The following is a 21734-nucleotide window of genomic DNA, read 5'->3' on the forward strand; positions in this document are numbered from 1 at the left end:
GGGTTGGACTCGATGGCCTTGTAGGCCCCTTCCAACTCTATTCTATGATTCTAAGGGCCTTTAAAGATTATTGCAGTACATGGGCAAGTTGTTATGAAAGCATATGGTCCTTCATGTATCCAGGTCCAAAGCCACACAGGGCTTCATGATGAGCACCAGCACTTTGAACTGACCTCAGAAACAGACCAGCAGACAAGGGGGATATCTTGACAATGGCACATTGGTGCCGCGAGCCCCCAAAACCCTGTGCTTGTCCCCACGCCAAGGAGTGAGCGTGGGGTTTGTAACCATGGGAGGGGAGGGAAGTGCCACTCTGCAGCACTAATGCAGGAGCCCTGTTGTGCCTCAGCTTTGCCCTCCCCAGTTCCCCCCTTACCTCATGTGATAGAGTTGGGGGAAGACTTCGACCTTCATTCCTCCTTCTCTCCAGGACGCACGGAGGCGTTTCAGCAGCCATTTGGCTTGCTGGTCCACCTCCTCCTCCCTGACCAGCCAATGGGAACCTATCATGGGTCGCCATCTGCCAGAACATACCTCCGTTGCAAGTCTGGAGCAAGGTGACAGAAGAAGATGTACCATTGTCACCTTGCTCCACAGAAAAAAATTAATTCGGAGCTTCAGGGGAAAGCCCTAGGACTAACTGCAGTTTCTGGACCATCTTCAAAGAAAGCTGTAATGCTTGCCCCTAAGAACCTTGGAATGTGGGCTGGGTTAAGTGGAAGGGGCATGCAATGAAGGGAGGAGAGAGTAAAATGCCAGCTTGAAAAGAGGAAGACGGTTGGTGGCTCAGAAGAAGAGGATGTAGCAGGAGAGTGGAGGAGGAGAGTGGAGAAGGAAATTCGGGGAAACCTACAGCATGGTGGTGAAGAGAAAGGAACAGATAAAGCAGCCTGCAGCTAGAAGAAGAATGCACCTTCACAACAGACACTGGCAACAAAAGACTAAAAAGAATTGGGACAAATAACTCTAGCAACAATGACACTGCACTTCACAGTGAACTGTGGCTTAAAGTTAGAGCTGTTCATATTTGGTTTATATCTGTTACTTGTTTTCTTAGCATTGTTATTTATCAAAAAATCTAAAATTAAGTAAATATTTGTCTCCAAAATTATTGAAATCTGCCCCTCCGCATCCTAGTTGCTGAAACATTACTCAGCCACACATACAATGCATTGGAGTTGTCCAATCTGGAGGTTACCAGAGAGCAGATAACCAGACTGTGGTTATCTAACAAGGAGTGCCTGCTCCTGAAAGAGCAGCTTCAAATGGGATTTATCAAGAAGCCACAATGCACTATGTGTCGGTTTGCCCAGGACTGTCCAGAAGCTTCAGCTAGTAAAAAACATAGCAGCCCACTACTAGATAAAGAAACACATTAGTTTAGTTACTTCCAATTGCATACCAGGCACAATTAAGAGCTTCAAGACCTTCAAGATTTTGTTTTTAAAAATGTTTTTCAGGTCTGAGTTGCTAATTATTATTCCGCTGTTAATAGTTTTTGAGGCTGTACTTTACTTTTTAGGATGCACTGTTGTATTTTAATTATAATACTGTATCTTAATATTGTATTTTACTCTGTTTTTTGTAAGCTGCACAGAGAACATATGTTGATGGACATCCATATAAATATGATAAAGTAAGTAATATAGATAAACAAACCAAAGAACACATTCTTAAGTGTACCATCTGTGTACCAAATTCAAACATAGAGAGAAGCATTCTTGGTAACTTCCCTATAATTATGAACTCCTATCTCTTAGAGATCTTTCAAAACCCAAATCTGACAACCTCCAGTAATCCTGCAAGACAATGTAGTCATATGACACAACAGCCTACTGTGGCTTAATTTACCCATGGGGGCTGTTGCATTGTGCCGTGCACATACAAATGCCCAACTTGCCTTGGCTTGTCACATTGTGCAAACCCAGACAGCAGGTGTTGTTTGAGAGTTACACAACCTTGAAATAACCCATAGCTTGCCTTAGGGTTAATTAAGGATTATCTAGCCTTCAAACAACCCCTGCTGCCTCAGTTTGCATGATAAAGCAAGCCAGGCACCCAAGGGTGCCATGCAATGGTGGACTACCAAGAAAAATCAGACACACCAAAACAGCTCTAGACAAATAGGAATTTCTGTTCCATGATGAAAATGCACCGTTGAACATGCATTTAATTTTTATTTACTTATTGATTTATCATGACAGTTACATCCCACCCTTTTGCTCTTGCAGAGAATCCAAGGCAGCTTACATGGTCCTCCTTTTCTCAATTTTGATCCTCATAATAACCCTGTGAGGTAGATTGGGCTGAGAGTCAGAGACTGGCCCAAATCACCCAGTGAAATTCATAGTTGAGTGGGGAGTAGAACCTAGGTCTCCCAAGTCCCAGTTCAACACTCTAATCACTACACTACACTGGCTCTCAATAGACAAGCAACATCCAAGATGCACCTGATTTTATATATGCAGTTCCTTAGCCAGCAAGTGATATGCATTTGGAAGCTTGCTTGTCAATCTCTTGGATCGGGATACGACTTTTCAATAAACCCACTTTGTAAACTTTTAACATACCACTAGAGATGCTTGCTTATGCATCTGAAAGACAGCAATCATAAGCTTCATAAACTAGTAAGACTAGATCTGGACCATGAACCAGAGATGAGCAGGGGACGATATGCCAGTGAACTGGGACTCCCTATCTGTACCTTATATTACTAGCTCTTTATTTTTAATTCTGTTTTGCACTGAAAGTTCCTTTATTTTAAAAAAAAAAGTATCTTCAACAGGCAAATTGTGATATAGTCCAGAGGGAAGAGAATGTTATAGGAAGGAGCACTGCACAAGCACAACTCATCGCATTTCCAATTGAACGCATATTAAGAACCTTGCTGAATTGTGACCAAAATTTGCAGACTTGGGAGTAAAAAAGCTCTGGAAATAACGCATCTGTCTCCTATGAAGAAACACTGTAACATTGTGGGGCATCAATAATTAGTATTTTAACCACCATCTCCTTTTATAAATTATTTCTTCCTGTCATTTTAACTCTTCTCCTATAATCATAACGGATACTACAGAAACAAGGGAAACAAGTCCATCAACAAATTCCACATTTGACTAGCTGAATGAATTTAAAGTCAAATGTTAAGTAGCTTCCCCAAGGAAGAAACACATTGGCCATGTTTGCACTTTATAGTAAATCAAAAATCTTTGCTTAATAATCCAGAAGATACACAGCAACACACAAGTACACTCCGCCCCCTTTCCCATGTGTGGGAAAACTAAACAAGCCACAGTTAGCTTTTGCTTCTCATTACACACAGACAAGAACTGTATTTAAATGCTCCCAAATAAACCAGGATTCATAAACCAGTTTTAAACCATGGTTTGAAGCTGCTTATGAAACATGGCTTGCTTGGGAGCAGTTAACCATAGTTCTAATTCGCATATAGCAGGAACCTACAGATAATTGCAGCTTCTTTGTTAGTTTTCCTGTTCATGTGAAGGGGGAAGCAAAGGGACTATGTTCATCTACACACTTCTCATGCATAACAAAATATCATACATATTCTTGTCTTAGCATTGAGAATGGGAAATTTGGGAAACCAGTTTGTCAATAAATGTCATTGACTTGTCTATTTATTCTGCTGTTGAACACAGCCCTCTTTCTGTTTGCACTTGTGTTATTGAAACAGTCAGTACCTTAGCCAGTGTACATGCGCAAAGAGCATGTAATTTCACAGGTTTGAAGGTGCTATCTAAGTCACAAAATGTATCTCTTACATGTTGCTTCTTAAAAGCCTTGTTTTTAGAACACTGAAGAGAGTATCACAACCTGTTGCCAAGTAGTAGAAAGAGAACTGAGGGAGGGGAAATGGGAGAGAAAAAAAAAAGAATTGTGCTCCATCAATATTATGAGCATAATAAGGCTGTAATCCTAAATCTCTTAATTTCAGAAGTAGTTCCAATTGAACTCCATGTAGTTTTATTTCTGAGTAAGCATGCATAGAATTGTCCTGTAAGTATAAGAACCCTGGTTTTTTTAATACAGAAAACTGCATTATATACTAATTTGCACATTTCAAAGAGTAGAGCTAATGTAGGAGGCAATGAAAGAAAAGTACCATGACATTAAAACCCACACGCTTCACTAAACTAATGCAAGTCAAGGAAGGTGGAGGAAGGTCTGAAATTAGTATTAAAGCCCTACTGTTCCTCTGATTTTTAAAGCAGCAACAACTTAGCACACACACAAAAAGTACAAACATCTTTGACATGTTGAAGAATACTAACTCCAGGGATTCCAGGATGAGACAGATTATCAAGATCCATTTCAATCTGGCTTCAGATCTGTTTATGGAACAGAAACAGCTTTGGTCGCCTTGGTGGATGGCCTATGCCAGGAACTGAACAGAGAGAGTGTGACCCTGTTGGTTCAGGTGCTTTCAATACCATCAGCCATGGTATCCTTCTGGCCTGCCTCACTGGGATGGGACTTCAACGCATTGTTTTACAGTGGCTCCATTCATTCTTAGAGGGACTTGTTCGACTCCTTGGCTATTGACCTGAGATGTTCCTCATGATTCCGTTTTGTTCCCCATGCTATTTAACATATACATGAAACCATTGTGGGAGGTTGTCCAGAGTTTTGAAGTTCAGTGCCACCAGTATACCGATGACACCAAACTCTACTTCTCCTTTCCACCCAATTCCAAGAAAGTTGTTTTGGTGCTAAACCAGTGTCTGTCGGCAGTAATGGCCTGTATGAGGGCAAACAAATTGAAGCTTAATCCAGACAAGTCAGAGGTGCTCCTGGTCAGTCGAAAGGTAGATCAGGGGAATAGGGATTCAGCTTGTGGTGGATGGGGTTACACTCCCCTGAAGACACAGGTTTGCAGCTTGAGTATACTCCTGGATTCAGCCCTGAGCCTGGATGCCCAGGTTTCAGTGGTAGCCAGGAGTGCATTTGCATATTTAAAGCTTGTGCACCAGCTGCGCCTGTTCCTAGAGATATCTGATCTGGCCATGGTGACACATGCCTTAGTTACATCCCATTGGATTACTGTAACATGCTTTACGTGGGGCTGCCTTTAAAGAGTGTTCAGAAACATCAGCTGGTTCAAAGAGTTGCAGTCAGACTGCTGACTGGGGCTGCTTACATGGGGCATACAACTCCCTGACCTGTTACAACAGCCCCACTGGCTTTCCGTCTGTTTCCAGGCATAATTCAAAGCGCTGGTTACAACCTATAAAACCCTATTTGGCTCTGGTGCAGGTTATTTGAAAGACCATATTCCCCCTTATAAGCTTGCCCATGCCCTGAGATCTTCAGGGGAGGCCCTTCTCTTGGTCCTGCCACCATCACAGGTATACCTGGTGTGAACATGGTAGAGGGCCTCCTCGATGGCTGCACCAAAGCTGTGGATTTCCTTTCCCAGGGAGGCTAGACTGACTCCCTCCTTGTTACACTTTCGGAGGCAGCAAAAAAAAAATTGTTTCAGCAGGCCTTTGGATAATAGTCTGGACCTATTAAGGCACTTATGTGACATTTGTCTTTTAATCTTTTAAATGTTTTAATGTTATAAATGTTTTAAATATATTTTTAACTTTTGTAGATTTCTATTTATATATTTGAACTTATATGTTTTAAATTTTGTAAACCTGCCTTGAGTCCCAGTATTAGGGAAAAGGTAAGATACAAATTATTATTATTATTATTATTATTATTATTATTATTATTATTATTATTATTATTATTCCTTCTCCGTGAGCCCCTGCCAAAGGAAGTGAGGCAGGTGGGTACTAGGAGGGCCTTCTCTGCTGTGGCACCCTGGCTGTGGAATGAGCTCCCTAAGGAGGTTCGCTTGGCACGTACACTATATTCTTTTAGACGCCAGGTGAAGACCTTTTTATTCTCTCAGTATTTTAACAGTCTATAAATTAATTTTAACTTTGCTGTTTTAAATTTGTATTTCTGCACTGCTGCTGATTTTATCCTGGTTGTGCTTTTATATTGTATTTTATATCATGGTTTTATACTGTTGTTTTATACTTTGAATGGTTTTAATTTTTGTGAACCGCCCAGAGAGCTTCAGCTATTGGACAGTGTAGAAATGCAATAAATAAATAAATAAAACTATAATAGTCATATGTGTATGTCAATTGCATTTTTGGCTCCCTCCCTAGAAACTCTTTAAAATATAATTTAACTTCATTTCCTCAGTTAATGTAATGTTAATCAAGAAGCCTAGGTTAAAAAAACAGAACTTTACATTATGTTTAGGATGATCTAACTTCAGTCTTGTGAAAATTGAAAAAGAATTACTACTATTTATGTAACCCAAAACAACACAATCATTTGGTTCTTATACCACAGACTCTTGTGTTGGCAAACATTATTCCCTACAGCTGCAAAGAACACATTAATGATGTTGTGAGACAAACAAAGTTAGTCATTGAAGCCGTATTGGAGGACATTTAGATCCCCGCTGTCATAAGTTCTTACCAACTGAAGGCCAGATGAAGTAAAAGCTAGCCAACTGTCCTCTACACAATAGATGTTTTCTCTTACGTTGTGACTTGTCAGCATCTCAGGAACAAGCTTTAATTCAAGCACATTTCCATTAAACCCATGATTTCTGGGTATATTAACATATGGGAGCAAAATGTACCCATGGCATGACAGCTTTGTCCTAAATTTCTACATATTGTAGTCTCACTTCAGGCAAGGATTTTATTCAAAAGAGGAATGCAAGACAACTTTAATATCAAAATTTCTGACAAGCATCAAGAACACAGGAGTCATCTGGAAAAGGAACAGCAGCATTTCTAATCACCATGGCAGAAAAGCAAACATGCCATGCAATGCCAAGTCCATGATTTTCATAACATTCCCTTCACATTTTCTCAGGGAAATCAATTTCACACACTAAAATTTCATCAGAATAATTTTGCTTGACAGCTTGTATGACTCATTTGTACTCAATTTTATATGAAATAGTTTCAAAATAAGCATAAAGATAAGAAACCCACAGATGGTAAGCACAGACAGTAGAGACCCGTTACAAAAAAATAATCTAACCCTCCCTGAACACCCCACACCTCAAAAATGTGGTCTTCCCTTAAATAAAAGCCAAAGTTTACCTTTAAAAAATTCTTGAAAGTTAACTACTGCCTCAAGTTTACCAACTTTTGAATGCACAGCACGATTAAATACCAAACAACTTTTAAAACCTATTTTTAAAAACTAAAAAAAAAAAACTAAAAAAACAATTAAGGGCATGCAACTTATCAGCTTCTTGCCTCTCTCTGCTATTTTGTTAGGGTGCTGACTACAATTACCAACTATAAATAGCTAGGAAAAATCTGTGGCTAATACACTATTGTTGACTCAAACAAACAAGATTGAGTCTAAATCATTTTAAGGCCTGTACAGGCAGTTGCTGGGACAGCAAGAATGCAGAACTTCCACTCAAATTAGTAACTAATATCTTCACACACACACACACACACACACACACACATCACAATTTATTGTAACTAGTGAAATGAAGTTACTTGACACATTCTTGCTTTGCCCTCTGTGTTTATTATTTGGCAAACTATACAGAGGTATGTAACAATCATATAAACTATGCATATACTATAGCTTTCCAATTTTGGAACCCTTCCTCACACAGGAAACTTTTCAAGATGAGTTGGGGAAAGGCAGCGGGGTGGCATCCGATCCGTGTATAAACAGCACAAACATTAAGGCTTCCGGGCATAAACCAACCATTGGCTGATAAGGCAAAAAGAAAGACGCCCCGTGGGGACGTCTTAGGACTTCGGTTCTTACATATTTCCGGAAGGAAGCAGGTTGCACTTGTCGAAGAAAACAATCAATTGAAAACTGGGCCTAAACCAGGAGACCGATGGGAATATGATTCTTTTCACCTTATGTTTTATACACATCAGATAATTATAGAGAATCAAAAGTCAACACACACAAGTTCAAGAAAACTTTGCTAAAATTGTCCAATGAAGATGTGGCTATGCCTTGAAGACACACCTCAAGAGGAATTTGATTTTAATCATTAAACCTTTTCAGTCATAACCCAGCAAGTGTTGCCATGGGGAACTTGACAAGAGCACCCAGGCCTCCACCCACCCACCATCAGAGACACTCAAGTATCACGACAAACGGGCTATTGCGCGCGCGCGTGCGATTGACACATTAGTTACCCTTTAAACGCGCCTGTCGTTCATCCCACCAGGATAATTAAAAGGTGGGTTTACACACACACACACACACGTTTCAATACTCCACTTATGGAATGGAGCCTGTCTTAATGACGGGAACACGGAAAGGGGGGAGAGCTACTCCGGTTTAATTAACACAGGACACGACAACAGTGTGATCCTGAGGAAAAAGTGGAGCGGAGAGAGAGAGGCTAGAAGGAAGTGGTTGGGTCTGTCCTTCCACCCTCACGCAAACAAACGGACCTGAGGGAGGGGAGGTTCGGCGTGAAGCTAAGCAGCGCCCCCTCCCCACAGCGCAGCAGAAACAGGAGGGGGCCGAGGACACAGCCTTCGCCTCAGAGCACTCCGGTCAGACGCGCCCCCCCTCCCGCCGCCCCAACCGTGCCCGCCCCCCGCCCCCTAACTGAAACAGTGCCCCCCCCTCACCGAAATTGGGAGGTCCGGGTCGCACGGCGCTGCTCCGACACCCAACGCGGCGGTTATACGACAGGCTCGCGCTGCTTCCTTCTCCTTCCGCTCCGCCTCTTTCCCTCCGTCCGTGCGCTCGCTCCCCTCCCAATTCCCCTCTGCCAGTCCCAAAGCCCCGCCCCCTCAGCTCGGCGCCGAGTGTCAACTCCAGGGCACCGCGCTGCCCGGCGTCAGAGGTCCCCATCACGTGCAGGGGTGGAGGGCGAGAGGCGGGGCAAGGGTGAAAAGGTGGGGGGAGGGGAAATAGGCGGGAAAAAGGTGATGGTCTTCTGAGGCAAGAGGGAAACTTGTTTGTGTCTGTCTGTCAGTCAGTCAGTCACTCAGTCCAGGCTGTTTGTGGCCAGGAATAGACGAATGTCAAAAAGTAAAGCCCAGTCGAAAACACGCACAAAACCTTCTCGGTGTTGTTGTCCTCTCCCACACGAGATGATACTAAGGCTCAGCCAAAAAAAACCCTCAATTCTAAGGAGGGAAACAAATCTCAAATTTAATTCCATATATTCCCTAGGTGAAGACCTGTTGCTCCGCTAAAGCAAAGGCGAAGTTTTGTGGCACCTTAAAGGTGCAATTCTGCGTATGTTTAGACAGAGAAAAGTCCTACAACTCCAAGCATGGCTGGCTGGGGAATGCTGGGAGTTGTAAGACTTTCCTGTCTAAATATGCATAGGATTGCGCCCTAACAGATTAACAGCGCAATCCTACGAGCTCACTTTTTCAGAGACATAATGGAGTCTTTTTCTCGGTATACGGGGGAAGTTGTAAACGGTGCTATGAAATGCAAGAAGTATAGCCTGACATGCCCAAGCTAGCCACCGTCTTTTGCGCAGCTGCCTCGCGGTGTCACGGAGCGAAGGGCTGGAAATTTTAGGTAAAAACTTCCCCGCTTTACAAAACATCAACTGCCTTCCCGCAGGGCTACACAGGCTCAAGCCTGTAGTTGAGCAATCCACTATACATTGCTAGTCAGAGTGTGTTGACTTCAAGCCTAAGGATACAAGCATACCACAAATCACTTTATGCGACTTATTTAATGCCTCTTAGGATGAAATCCTATACATACTTACGCAGAAATAAGCTCCACTCTGTTCAATGGGGCTTACTCCCATAGTAAAGGCATTTTAAAGGGTTTACTGTTTTAAATGTTTTATTGATTCAGGTTGTATTGGTTTCAGTGGGTTTTTTTTAGCATATAACGCAGTATATAAATGTTAATAATAACGTTGCCTTAGGCTGAAATCCTATGCACATTTACAATGGAACTTACTTCTGCATAGGATTGAACTGTTAGGCTATGATCCCATACCCATTTATCTGGGAATAAGACCTCTTGGATTTAATGAGGTTTACTCCTGAGTAGACATTATAGGATTGTTCTGTTACTCATCTTCTTGTACTCACAGTTTTAATCAATGTAGTTCAACCATGAGATCCTAATCACAAATAGTCCCATTGCTTGGGATAACATGGTTAAAGCAGTCTAATTTGGTTATTGGAACTGAGATAACTAATCCACATTTATTGACTAGAATGGGATTTAGGAAGTAAGTTCTCTTTGATGCAAATAGATTTACTTCCAGGCCAAAGAGCATTTAACAGTGCAATCCCATACATGTTTATTCAGAGGTAAATCTAATTGTGTTCAATGAGAGTTTACTCTCTAAGAAGTATGTTTAAGACTGCAGCCAAATATGATATCTTCAGTCTTTCAACACAGATTTATAAGTGAAAATTCTAATCTTAATGAGAGTGAGGATAGGATCTTTGGAGTTAGTGTTATTTAATAATTATCAGTTACTTTGATCTTATGTATGTGGCTTTAAATAGACTAGGATTGTTCTGATAGTATTCAGTGATTTGCCTTTTTTGTGCTGTTACAGATGAATAATTCACTTCTTTCGCTTTAGACATGAGTTTATTTATTTATTTAAAGTGTTTTTATCCCGCACCTCAGCCAAAAAGGCTCCCAGAGCTGCTTACAATCAATCAGTAAAAAAGACAGTCCCTGCCCTGAAGCTTACATTCTAAAAAAAAGACATAACACAGGAGGAAAGGGGGATGGGGAGGGAAGAGGGGGGAAAGAAAAAGAAATTAAGGAGGCTGTTTAGCAGGGGGACATCTACACAGCGTTCCGAAGGCGCCCCGAAGCCCCTTGAGGGCGCCCCGAAAACGCTCATGTAGTACGTGCCTTAATCGTCCCCAAAAGAGGAGGAGGAGGAGGCGTGCTTCGGCAGCGCAGACTGCGGGCGGGCTGCTCCAGGCTCCGTTTCCCTTTAGCCAGCAGGCCCTGCGAGAGCTCCCAGCAGCGGGGCTGGGGCGTGGGAGGGAAGAGAGCGGACGGGCGAGGAAAGGGGGAGGCCCCTGCGTGGTCCCGGGGGCGTGGGAGGTGCCCTCCCCTTTCCTCGCCCGTCCGCTCTCTTCCCTCCCATGACCCAGCCCTGCTGCTGGGAGCTCTCGCAGGGCCTGCTGGCTAAAGGGAAACGGAGCCTGGAGCAGCCCGCCCACAGTCTGCGCTGCCGAAGCACGCCTCCTCCCCCGCCTCTTCTGGGGATGATTAAGGTACGTACTACACGAGCGTTTTCGGGGCGCCCTCAAGGGGCTTCGGGGCACCTTCGGAACGCTGTGTAGATGTCCCCCAGGACTGATAGGAAGGCCCTGCTCCCCCCTCTCATCTCCCAATAGAAGGCAGACCAACAGCTCCTTGTTCTTCCCCACAGGGGAAGCCCTGGGGGGGGGGGGTTCCAACTGAAGCGGGCCCTGATGTTCTCTGCCTGCTCCCATCTCCCTTGCTGCTGCTGCTGCTTCCCCACAGGGACAAGATGACTGTTAGCCGGGGGGGGGGGAGGGGTCCAACTGAAGCAAGCCCTGAGTTAGAAGAACTGTGCGTAATTTAGAACTAATTTTTACTGAGGTCACAGTGGTAAACTTGTGAGTTGTACCACATTAAACTGTGAGGCTCATATGACCGAATGCTCCCACATACAAAACATAAAACCATAAGAGCCCAATCCACTTGTTCAAAAAGTGTGTTCGATGAATGTGCCTAGGGAGGTGGCATAACCTACAGGTATTCATTGAATGCCTGAGCAGATCCATGTATGTGGGTGATGATCTATGTGCAGAAACATTTTTGCATAGTGCAGCATCCCATCATGTGAACCATCACAGCCCAGACACAGATATACCACCTCAGTAAGAATTAGGCCTTAAAGAGAAATTGGAAAGGGGTCATTCATAAAATATATCCTGCACCAGGGGGTGAGGGGAAGACAGTGAGCAGAATTGTGATATGAGGAGGGAAAGGAGCGTTGAGTGAAATTTAGATTTTCCTTTTCTGATGCACAGAAAGAAAATTAGTTGGTGCCAGTAGGTACAATTTGTTGGTTTCCGTTTTTCTCATTTTTCACTTATGTGGTCTGAGAACATACAAGCAGGAGGAAAAAGCAGGAAAGAAGTGTGAGAATCTCTTAGGCATTCTTTGTGCTGTTTCTTCTCAATGCTTTCTACATTCTGTGGGCTGCACAGTGTTTGAGTTCTTCGTTCATGTTTACTTAAGCTGGTATCGTATCACTGAGGATGTGTTCACACCTTCCATCTCAAATAGGAACAGTTGGTTCCAGCAATAACATCAGCAGTGAAGAACTCTTCTGTTCTGTTCTCACTTCCAGCTCACTGTGGAATAAACTACTCTTGTTCACTATGACATGATGGCATCTACCAAGTTTAAGTACTTTACTGCTTTTGTTACCACTGGTGTACTGTTGATTGAGAGGGTAGATGCAAATGTACCCTAAGTTAAATGAGACATAAGAAGCTTAAATGCAAATGTATGGATATAAACAGCTTTTGAATTGCATTGTTTTCAGCACTAGGCAAAGGCTTTTTTTCTAATTTATCTAGACTTTTGATGGATTATTTTAATGCCACAAATTCATCAGCTCTTTTATTCTTTTGTGGTTTTATGATTATTTTTAGATTTTATTGTAACTGTTTTATCTGATATTATATCCCACCCTAGAAAGATATATACAGAAGCACCAGATATAAATTTATGAAACAGATAAACAAAATGTTCCCCAGATTATTGTACTAGTACCCCAGACATACACAACACAAACCCAAAATGTCTTATATTGGGTCATCATAATAAACATGTTGATGTTCCATATGGCCAACAATCCTATTCTTTAAAGAATAGGCTTCCTATTCTTTAAAGAAACAATTTTTTTCTAGTAATTTGTAAAGAATTCAGTTACTGTGCTGCACAGAGCTCTCAACTTTTCTGAAGCCGTCTCAGAGCTCCATCACACCAACATTTTATCACACTCTCATCATGCCTGGTTTGCAGTTTTGCTGAGCGGGACTCACATGACATTGTGCCTGTCTTGCAGTTATCCCGTCTCTTCCCCTCCATTTTTCATCTTTTCATAGAGTGGGGAAAGTCTGGTTTATTTCTTCCAAGTGAGATTAAAGCACCCTTCTGCCCCTGTGTATAGGCGTCCTCACACTATGTCCTTTGTTGGGTGGGTGTGCTTTGAACGTGTGCTTGCTGATGAAAGAGGAGGGCAAGGTGGTGGTGGGTCTATTCTTTTAAAAAAGAAAGATCTGTAATTGTGGTTGTTTGTAAAGCCCCCTTTATCTCGCTAAAGTGCAGCTGGTTGGTATAGGGAGCTCAGCTTCCTCTTTCTCTCTCTCCCTCCCTGAGACAAACGTACAGACAGATAGAGGAGGGAAAGAGTTGGGAGCCAACACCGGACCATGGATCTGCTTCGTCCCAGTCTGTGAGTCTTTCTCCCCTCCCCCACCCTGGCAAAAAAGGAAAGAAAGCCAAGCCCTCATCAATGCTAAGTGAAATTTAAAAACCAATATTTATTTATTTTACTAGCCGAGATCTTGGTCGTCCTTTCTGCCACCACCAGCCTTTCCTTCAGATGCTGAAAAGGGACAGATTTGGGGCCGGGCATGGGTAGTGGTGCTTGTGGAGAGAAGGAATCATGTGGATCAGAGTGTAATTGCTTTGCATAGGGTTTTCGGCTGTGTCTGTGTGTGAGTGATAGAGAAGTGTGCTTAACTTTTCAGTTTGTGATTTGGGGGGGGGCTCATTACAGGCAGGCAGATGATGAGCTGTAATGACTAGACCAAGTTCAAAAGTCCAGAGTGGAGGAGGGAAGACGCCCACGTCCATCACAATGTCTATCAATGACAGGAACCAATGAACTAGAAGGGGAAGGAAAGGGATAGGGTGGAGTGGGAAAATGAACAAGTGAAAGGAGGTTTCACCAATACAATGGCGATGCCACAAACGCACGTGAAAGGGATCATTAGCTTGCTGCACTAATGAAACGGAGGTCAAAATCGTGGGTGCATGCCAGGAAAAAAAAGTAGGTGTGATGGAGCTCTCAATCAGATAACATCAATACCATATTTCTTCGATTCTAAGACGCCATCGATTGTAAGGCGCACACTAATTTCAGTACCATCAACAAAAAAAAAGCTTTGATTCTAAGAAATAATAAACGCACCCGCGATTCTAAGACGCACCCCATTTTTAGAGATGTTTATATGGGGGGAAAAGTGCGTCTTAGAATCGAAGAAATACAGTAGATACACAATAAACCTTAAAGAGACAATGCACTTATTCCCACACTCATAATCCTCATTCTTGACTGTAACCGTGGTTTATGTATGTGTGTAACAACATTTGGCCATAGTCTTCCTTGTCTCTCCCCACCTCTCTCTTTAAATTCAATTACAGATAACATGTTTTGCTTGCAAAAGTTCCTGGGTTCAATCCCTGTCATTTCTAGGCAGGGCTGGAAAGGACTCAGATTTGAAATCCTAGAGAGCTGCTGCCAGTCAAAGTGGATAATACTGAGCTAGATGGGCCAGTAATTTGCCTTAGTATAAGGCAGCTTCCTGTGACCTTCTGTTATTCCCTACTATCTATTTTAGATTATAAACTCCTTGAGAATAGGGACCTGTCTATGTTGGCTATGTAACTCTAAGGTACTATGGTCATCCTCATCATCAAGGTGAGTTTGGGAGCCCTTTTACACAGAGCTTATATCGTGCAGTGAAGACTAGCTGCCCACAGAAGTTTGTGGGTCCTTTACACAACGTTGTCAACCTCCAGGGCCCCTCTCTTGGTTTATGACCTTTATCCCACTTTCAAAAAGATTGGAGATAACAAGATAATGGGCTTTATTCCAATCGATCTAATGTGTGAAATGCTAGCATTGTGCTATAATTCAGCCACAGATGGTGTTGTGTAATGGAAAAGATAGCAAAAGGAAGATTACAATTCAATTCAACTCAAATCACGTGTCCACTGTATAAAGGAGCCCATCGTAATTAGGGATGCTACACGTATCCGACTGGGTCTGGGAGTCTGGCAGACCCCCCACAAGCACCACGTTTGGACCCAAAACAAGTGCGGACCCCTGCCTGAGCACTCACCAGGCCAAGTCTTAGAAGTGGTTCATACAGCCTGATGAGCAGGGGCAGGCAGCGATGGGGCACGTGCCTGCCAAGTCAAACACAGGTGTGGTCGCTTATCCCAATTGTATTCCCAGAAAGAAACCAGAAGCAGAAAGCCTCAGTATGGATATGGGATTTCAGCCTCTTGTGATGAACCCCTGTGAAGCAGGACTGGACTTGCTCTTCTGCCAATGTGTTACTGCATCAATTGTGGCCAAGAATTCTGAGGAAAGTGATTGTTGTGTAACTCAGGTCCCAGAAGGCCTTACGTTTTGAGCAATATATGGTCAGTTGCCTCAGGTGTCCATTCCCTAGTTTGTTCATTTTCCTTTCAGTTTTCTTACCAATCTGCCTTTTGTCTGTTTCCCCACTCCATTGTTGAGTGTTGCCATCTCATCTGCTGAGAGATCATTCCACTTCTAAACTTCACATGTGCCTTTCTGCATGAAAAGCCTTACTCACCGTGGTTAAAGCCATGGTTTAAGGTGTCTTCTGAATACGGCCCAGCTTTCTGGCTTAACCACTGTGGTTAAAGCTGTGGTTTAAGGTGTCTTCTGAACGGGGCCACTGAGGAACAGAGGCAGGGGATTGTGAAGACTATGTGAAGAGAGTCCACGTTTTAAGAAACAGAATATCCCTGACAGCAGAAATCTGAAATGTGTTTTCCCTCATCCCTCCGTGAAATTCTGCTACAAATCTGACCTCCAAATGCTAACATTCCCTTCTCTTCACCTCCTCCTCTTTCTTTTTCATTAAATTTCCTCCTACTCACATTCTCTGCTCTAACAAATTAATTTAAGACTCAGCTCTTCAGTAACAAGCATCCTATTAGAGCCAAAACCATTTAAAGCAACCCTTTTCACACACATCCATTATGATTTCTGAACAGTTCCCGAGGAATTTTACCTTTTTGTATACTTTGTTTCAGCAATGTAGTATGGCTATAAGGACATTTGATGATATGATGGTGCAGTTTTGAATCTGTAGGGAGGGTTATATGGGAGTCCTTTCAGAAATGTGATCCTTCACCAGCATTCTGAAGTGACACAGCCCCAAGAAGTGTGCCATGTGAATCTTCTGAAACTGTAGATTAATGTCTCTATCGTCTTCCAACATGCTCCTAATGCTACAGTACAACAAAATATCTTACTTGTACAGCTGGCAGTACAACATATTAATTGAATATTTATAACTATTGCTATAATAAAAAAGGAGGAATGGAAATGCCACCCTGGAAATGCTATCAGCTACCAATAGAAACGCAACACATTGATGGTGCTATATAAATAAATAATAATAATAATAAAATACCTATGACTGTGTATCTATGTGCACTTTAGAATGTTTTTAGGATGTTTTAAGGATGTTTTAATCATGTATGGTATGTTTTTAATCAGTCTTTAATGTGTATTTTATATCATGTTTTTATACTGTTTGTTTTATACTTTGAATGGTTTTAGTTTTTGTGAACTGCCCAGGGAGCTTCGGCTATTGGGCGGTATAAAAATGATGATGATAATAATAATAATAATAATAATAATAATAATAATAATAATAATCAGCTCTGCTAATAATTAGGACTCAGATACTGAGCATCATCACACAGGGGGAAATTGTGTTTCCTTACTGCCGCTTCTGCACCCCCGCTTTTGTCCCTCATTACTTTCTCATTCTTCCCGGAGGGAAAAGAGGAAGTAAACAAAGACCACGTGGCCCATTCACGGTCCATTGGTATCACGCCACTTTTCCTGCACACAGCAGGAGAGCGAGGCACATTCTGTTCTTTAAAAAATAAGTCAGATTAAAAGGGGTCAATTTTGCTACAGAAATAAGAACGGAAGGAGCAGTAGGCAGACAGTGTCGTCTAAAGGGCGCTCACACATAAAACACTCTTCTGGTGAACCTCATCATCTCAATATTGTTATCCTGAAATAACAACTGCTGTATACACAAACATGAGGATTCACAAAGTTTCATCATCAGCCTTTTACAGACTATCCTGGGCCATTCACAGGTCTCTGTTTCTTTGTTGAAGCATGAACTCCACCCAGCACAGATAACAAGCACATTATTTCTTACATGCCCATTTATCCCAGGGCAAAATAGAGATGAACCAAAAACCATTGATCTTGTAGTTGACGTTCATCAAGGATTAGTATCCCAAAATAAAGGATTGTATAAATACACTTCAATTACTAGCTTTCGTTTTCTATATTTACAAATGCATTAAAATACATAGAGCACATCTGCTACTACAAGCTACTACAACCTTAGAAAAGTTTTTAAATTGTCATTGTTTTGAATCTTTACATCACTACTTGGCACAATGCCCCTCTTCCACCACAAATTCCCACTGGGGTCTATTTTCCCTTGCTTCTTGACCTGAGTTGACCCTGTTGTCCTGAATTATCCTGGACATGGCTGTCTACTTTTGCTGCCTTTTTACAGGACATATATAACATTTTTTTTATCAGATTTGCATGAGTTTAACTGCCATAGCTTCCCTCCACGAAAAAAATCATGGTAACTATATTTTGGTAATGGATATTCCTTGTTAAGAACATAGGAAGAACCTTGCTGATTCAGACCAAAAGTCCATCTAGTCCAACGTCCTGTCTCTCCCAGTGGGTAGCCAGATTCTGCACACAAAAATAGCCCCAAACAAAGAAGTCTTTCTTCATTGAGAAGGTGCTCCAGTACTCTGCTGACTTGGTAGCCCTTTTCTGCACTTATTCCAGCTCTGCAATCTCCTTTTTGAGATGGAGAAACCGGAACGATACACAGTATAGTATTCCAAGTGTAGCCACACATTTGTGTCTCTCCCCGTCCGAAAGATTAAAAGTCCCCTGGGAAGATATAACACCTATTAAACCACAAAGCAAAAGAAGCCTTGCTGTTCCATAAGCAATAATCTCAAATCCATAGTTGAGCAAAATTCACCATTTTGTGACATTCCTGTTGGTCCTAATAAAGGTATGGCCAACAATGGATTTTGGATCTATTAAACTAGTTTATGTTAGAAGTATAGATAATCATCTAGTCCTGCTGTAATGATGAACAATGGTTGATCATTGCACACATAAGCATCATGCTTCTGCTCCTCTGGAGCAACCCTGAAGAGACCAAAAGCTTTCACTTCCAATGTCATTAACCACCGTTTAGTATTATGTGAGCCCAAACCCTAAACAATAGGGTGAAATCACATTTTGCATATATAATGTGGTGACTTTATGCCATACTGCAGCCCAATATATTTGACATTGTTGTATAATGTCTCTTCAGCTAGAGCAAACTCAATAATAATTTTTGACATAGGAAGTGAAAGAGGATAGAAAAATGAATAGTGGTTTTGGTTAGGAACCAAAACAAACCACTGAGTAGTTTCAAGTTCAACATTGAACCAAATAATAGTGCAGAGCTTTCAAACACCACAATCTTGGTTAAATTATAATTATTACTCTACCTATAAATCTACTGTTGTTGGGGAAATTGCTATTGAAACTGAATTTTGTATTACATTTGTGGCATGCTCACGTTGGAGCAGTTAAATATTTATACTGCCATTTTTCAAATAGTATGGTGCAGTAAAAGATCTCCAACTTACACTGTCCTTATCACAGAATCAGTTGTATTAACTTCAGATTTCCCAGCTTATAATTTTAACAGTATATGATGAGGCCAGGAGAAATTGGGTAATATTCTTTATAAATCATAGGTTTCCTCAATGTCACTTGGAGGGGGTGACAACTTTGAATTGATTATAGTAGCAACAGTAGTAGTAATGCTTTGATTCATCTATTTTTCAAGTGTTTAGACTGCATAAATTAAAAATCATTGCGTTAGATCCAGACCCCATCATGTTTGGAGTATACCCATTAAAATCGGTGGGACAAACAAGTAATGATTGACAATTCACATTGATTTTAATGGGTCTACTCTAAGTATGACTAGCAGGGAGACTTCCCCTCCAACTCCTTGCTTTCCCTTCCCCAGGATGGTGTCAGGTAATCCCTGACGCCAAGAAGGGAGAACAGGGTTTCTGGGAAGCCATCCAGAGACCGGAGCCACCAGAGACCGGAGTCACAGAAAGCCTGGGTAGACTTGGGCTCGCCAGCTGAAGTACAAGAGCAATTTGGATTTGAACTTCAAAGTCCATAAGAAACTTCTGTTAAATTAAGCCGCACAGCTATGTTTTCGTTATCATAATCTTTCTAATGGAACCTTTTGGTTCCAATTATTGGTTTGGTTTGGTTTTAAAAAAAATACTTCCAATGTTAACAGAGAGATAGACCCTGGCCCTTTCTACACCTAAGGATTATCCAGGAAAATGGAGAACTCGTCCCTGCCTGCTCCCAGGATCCCCTGTGTGTCATTTGGATGCACAGGGATGATCCCAGGATGATCCCGGGGGAAAAGGCAGGTGTGGAAATGCCCCCTATTGCTGATAGTATGTGATATTTGCTCAACTGTTGTGACAGGCTAGGCAAATCCTGTGTGATGTGTATAATTAAGGCATGCTGCATATTATGCTTGCATATTTTTATACTGATGTTCTTTCGTATCATCAGATTTTAGATATGTAGCTGAAAAGACTAAAATCGTATTGATCATTTAAAGCGTGGAGTTAGAAAAATGGGTGGCAAGTTAAGTACAAGAGCTTTCAGATAGTTAAAGCAATTAAATTAAAGGGGTTGAACTGTACATGCTCCATTAATCTTATCATACCTTCAATAACAGCATTAACATCTTAATTGCTCTTGATCACTAATAAAATAAGGAAGAAAGGAGACACAGAGGGCACTGAGGGTAACAGCTGTGTCTTGCAAAAGGCACTGCCAAGAAGAGATATGTGAAGTTGGGAGACATAATCAGTTTGCAAAACAGAAGAGAGAAAGGGGGGAGGGGGGGACACATCAATTGTGAGGATCATAAGTGTGAGCACATTTTCCCAGTAAATGAGTCCTATAAATTCGATCTCGGAAAATAATAAAATACCTATTTAACTTCTTCATATACATTCTTATTTTCTAGCTGCTCTACTTAGTACAGATGTTCCATTGACAATTATGCAAATTGAGTTCTGCCATGAACTCAAGTTAAAATCTTTGTTTATCTCCACATATTGTTGGGTTATTGTGCCAGAACTTTTCTCCTTCTGGAACTCTGTTTGTGCTCAGAAACAAACACACATCACGCAGGTCTTACACAGCAGAGCTGGTTTATTTCCTTCAGGCTTCTGTGCAGTTCAATTCAGATCAGTTCAGATCAGCACACTGAGGCATACACAGAGAGCAGTGATCATAGAGCAGTGATCAGTAAGCAGTGATCAGTAACATTTTACACAAGTGAGAAACTATATACAGATCTACACAATTCTTATCTACATTACATACAGCTGTGATGAGGCTAACTTAGAATCTTGGCAAGGTTCCCAGAACAGCCTCTATCTCAAGGTAATTGCCCACAGATAGACTTTCTCTGTTTAACCCTGAGATAGCCATACACACACAATTTTAATGACTAAGCAAGTATTTCTTTTCATATACTTAACAGTCCTCCTCTTGCGCATGTTGTTTAAATTGTGTTACAATCTGAGACCCAGCTTTAAAAGCATCTCTTTGTGTTTTACCATTGATACGTTCCACCTGTCCTTTCTCATTTTGTTTTACTTTGAATACCCATTTACAGGTAATGGCTTTACGACCTTCAGGTAAAGGTACTAGCTCCCACGTTTCATTTTTTTCCATTGCTCTGATTTCCTCTGACATTGCTTCATGCCAGCCCTGAGCTTCTGTAGGTTCCATTTCCTGAATTTCCTCAAATGAAGTAGGTTCATAGGCTATTAGTAAAGCTCTATGAGAAACCTGTTTGCTTTGGTATTCATCTGAGTAACGAATTGGAGCTTTGCGTTCCCTTTCTGATCGTCTTGGCATAGTTACAGGCATAGTTTCCTCCTCTACAGTTTCTTCCCCCTCCCTCTCTTGCTGAGATTGTTCAGGAATTTCTTCTGTTTCTACAGCTTTCTGTTCTACAGGCAAACTTACATACTGTTTTGTTTCCTGCATTTGTTCATGAAAAACTACATCTCTGCTCACAATTACACTTTTGTGATATGGAGACCACAAACGATAGCCTTTTGTTTGTGTATCATATCCCAACAGTTTACATTCCAAACCTCTTTGAGCTAGCTTTCCTGGTCTGTTTTCTTTCTGAACATGAGCAAAACATTTACTTCCAAAAACCCTTATATGTGACACTCTAGGTTTTCTTTTGTAAAACATTTCATATGGGGTTTTTTCATGTACAGAGTGGTAAAGCCTGTTTAACAAATAATTTGAGGTGGACAAAGCTTCTGCCCAGAACAGATTAGACAATCCTGACTCTTTCAATAGAGCTCTTAACATGTTCTGCAAGGTTCTGTTTTTCCTTTCTGCAACTCCATTTTGAAATGGTGAATATGGAGCAGTAAGGTTATGTTGTATACCCTCATCACTGAGGAATTTTTTAAATTGGTTGCTAAGAAATTCACCTCCCCGGTCTGTTCTTAGATTA

The 21734-nt window shown here is 41.6% G+C and overlaps 1 protein-coding gene across 7 annotated transcripts in view; it reads right to left on the minus strand.

Moving 5' to 3' along the window:
• ARHGAP12 (Rho GTPase activating protein 12) overlaps nt 1-8772 on the minus strand; it is a 75450-nt gene extending 66678 nt beyond the window's left edge. For all 7 annotated transcript variants that reach the window (XM_063125347.1, XM_063125328.1, XM_063125357.1 and 4 more), the window contains exon 1: nt 8667-8772. The gene's annotated coding sequence lies outside the window, so the exon portion shown is untranslated. The remainder of the gene's footprint in view (nt 1-8666) is intronic.
• Nucleotides 8773-21734: the final 12962 nt, after the last annotated feature.

Source organism: Elgaria multicarinata, chromosome 1, assembly GCF_023053635.1.
Source record: "Elgaria multicarinata webbii isolate HBS135686 ecotype San Diego chromosome 1, rElgMul1.1.pri, whole genome shotgun sequence".
In the NCBI taxonomy this organism is placed as follows: Eukaryota; Metazoa; Chordata; class Lepidosauria; order Squamata; family Anguidae; genus Elgaria; species Elgaria multicarinata.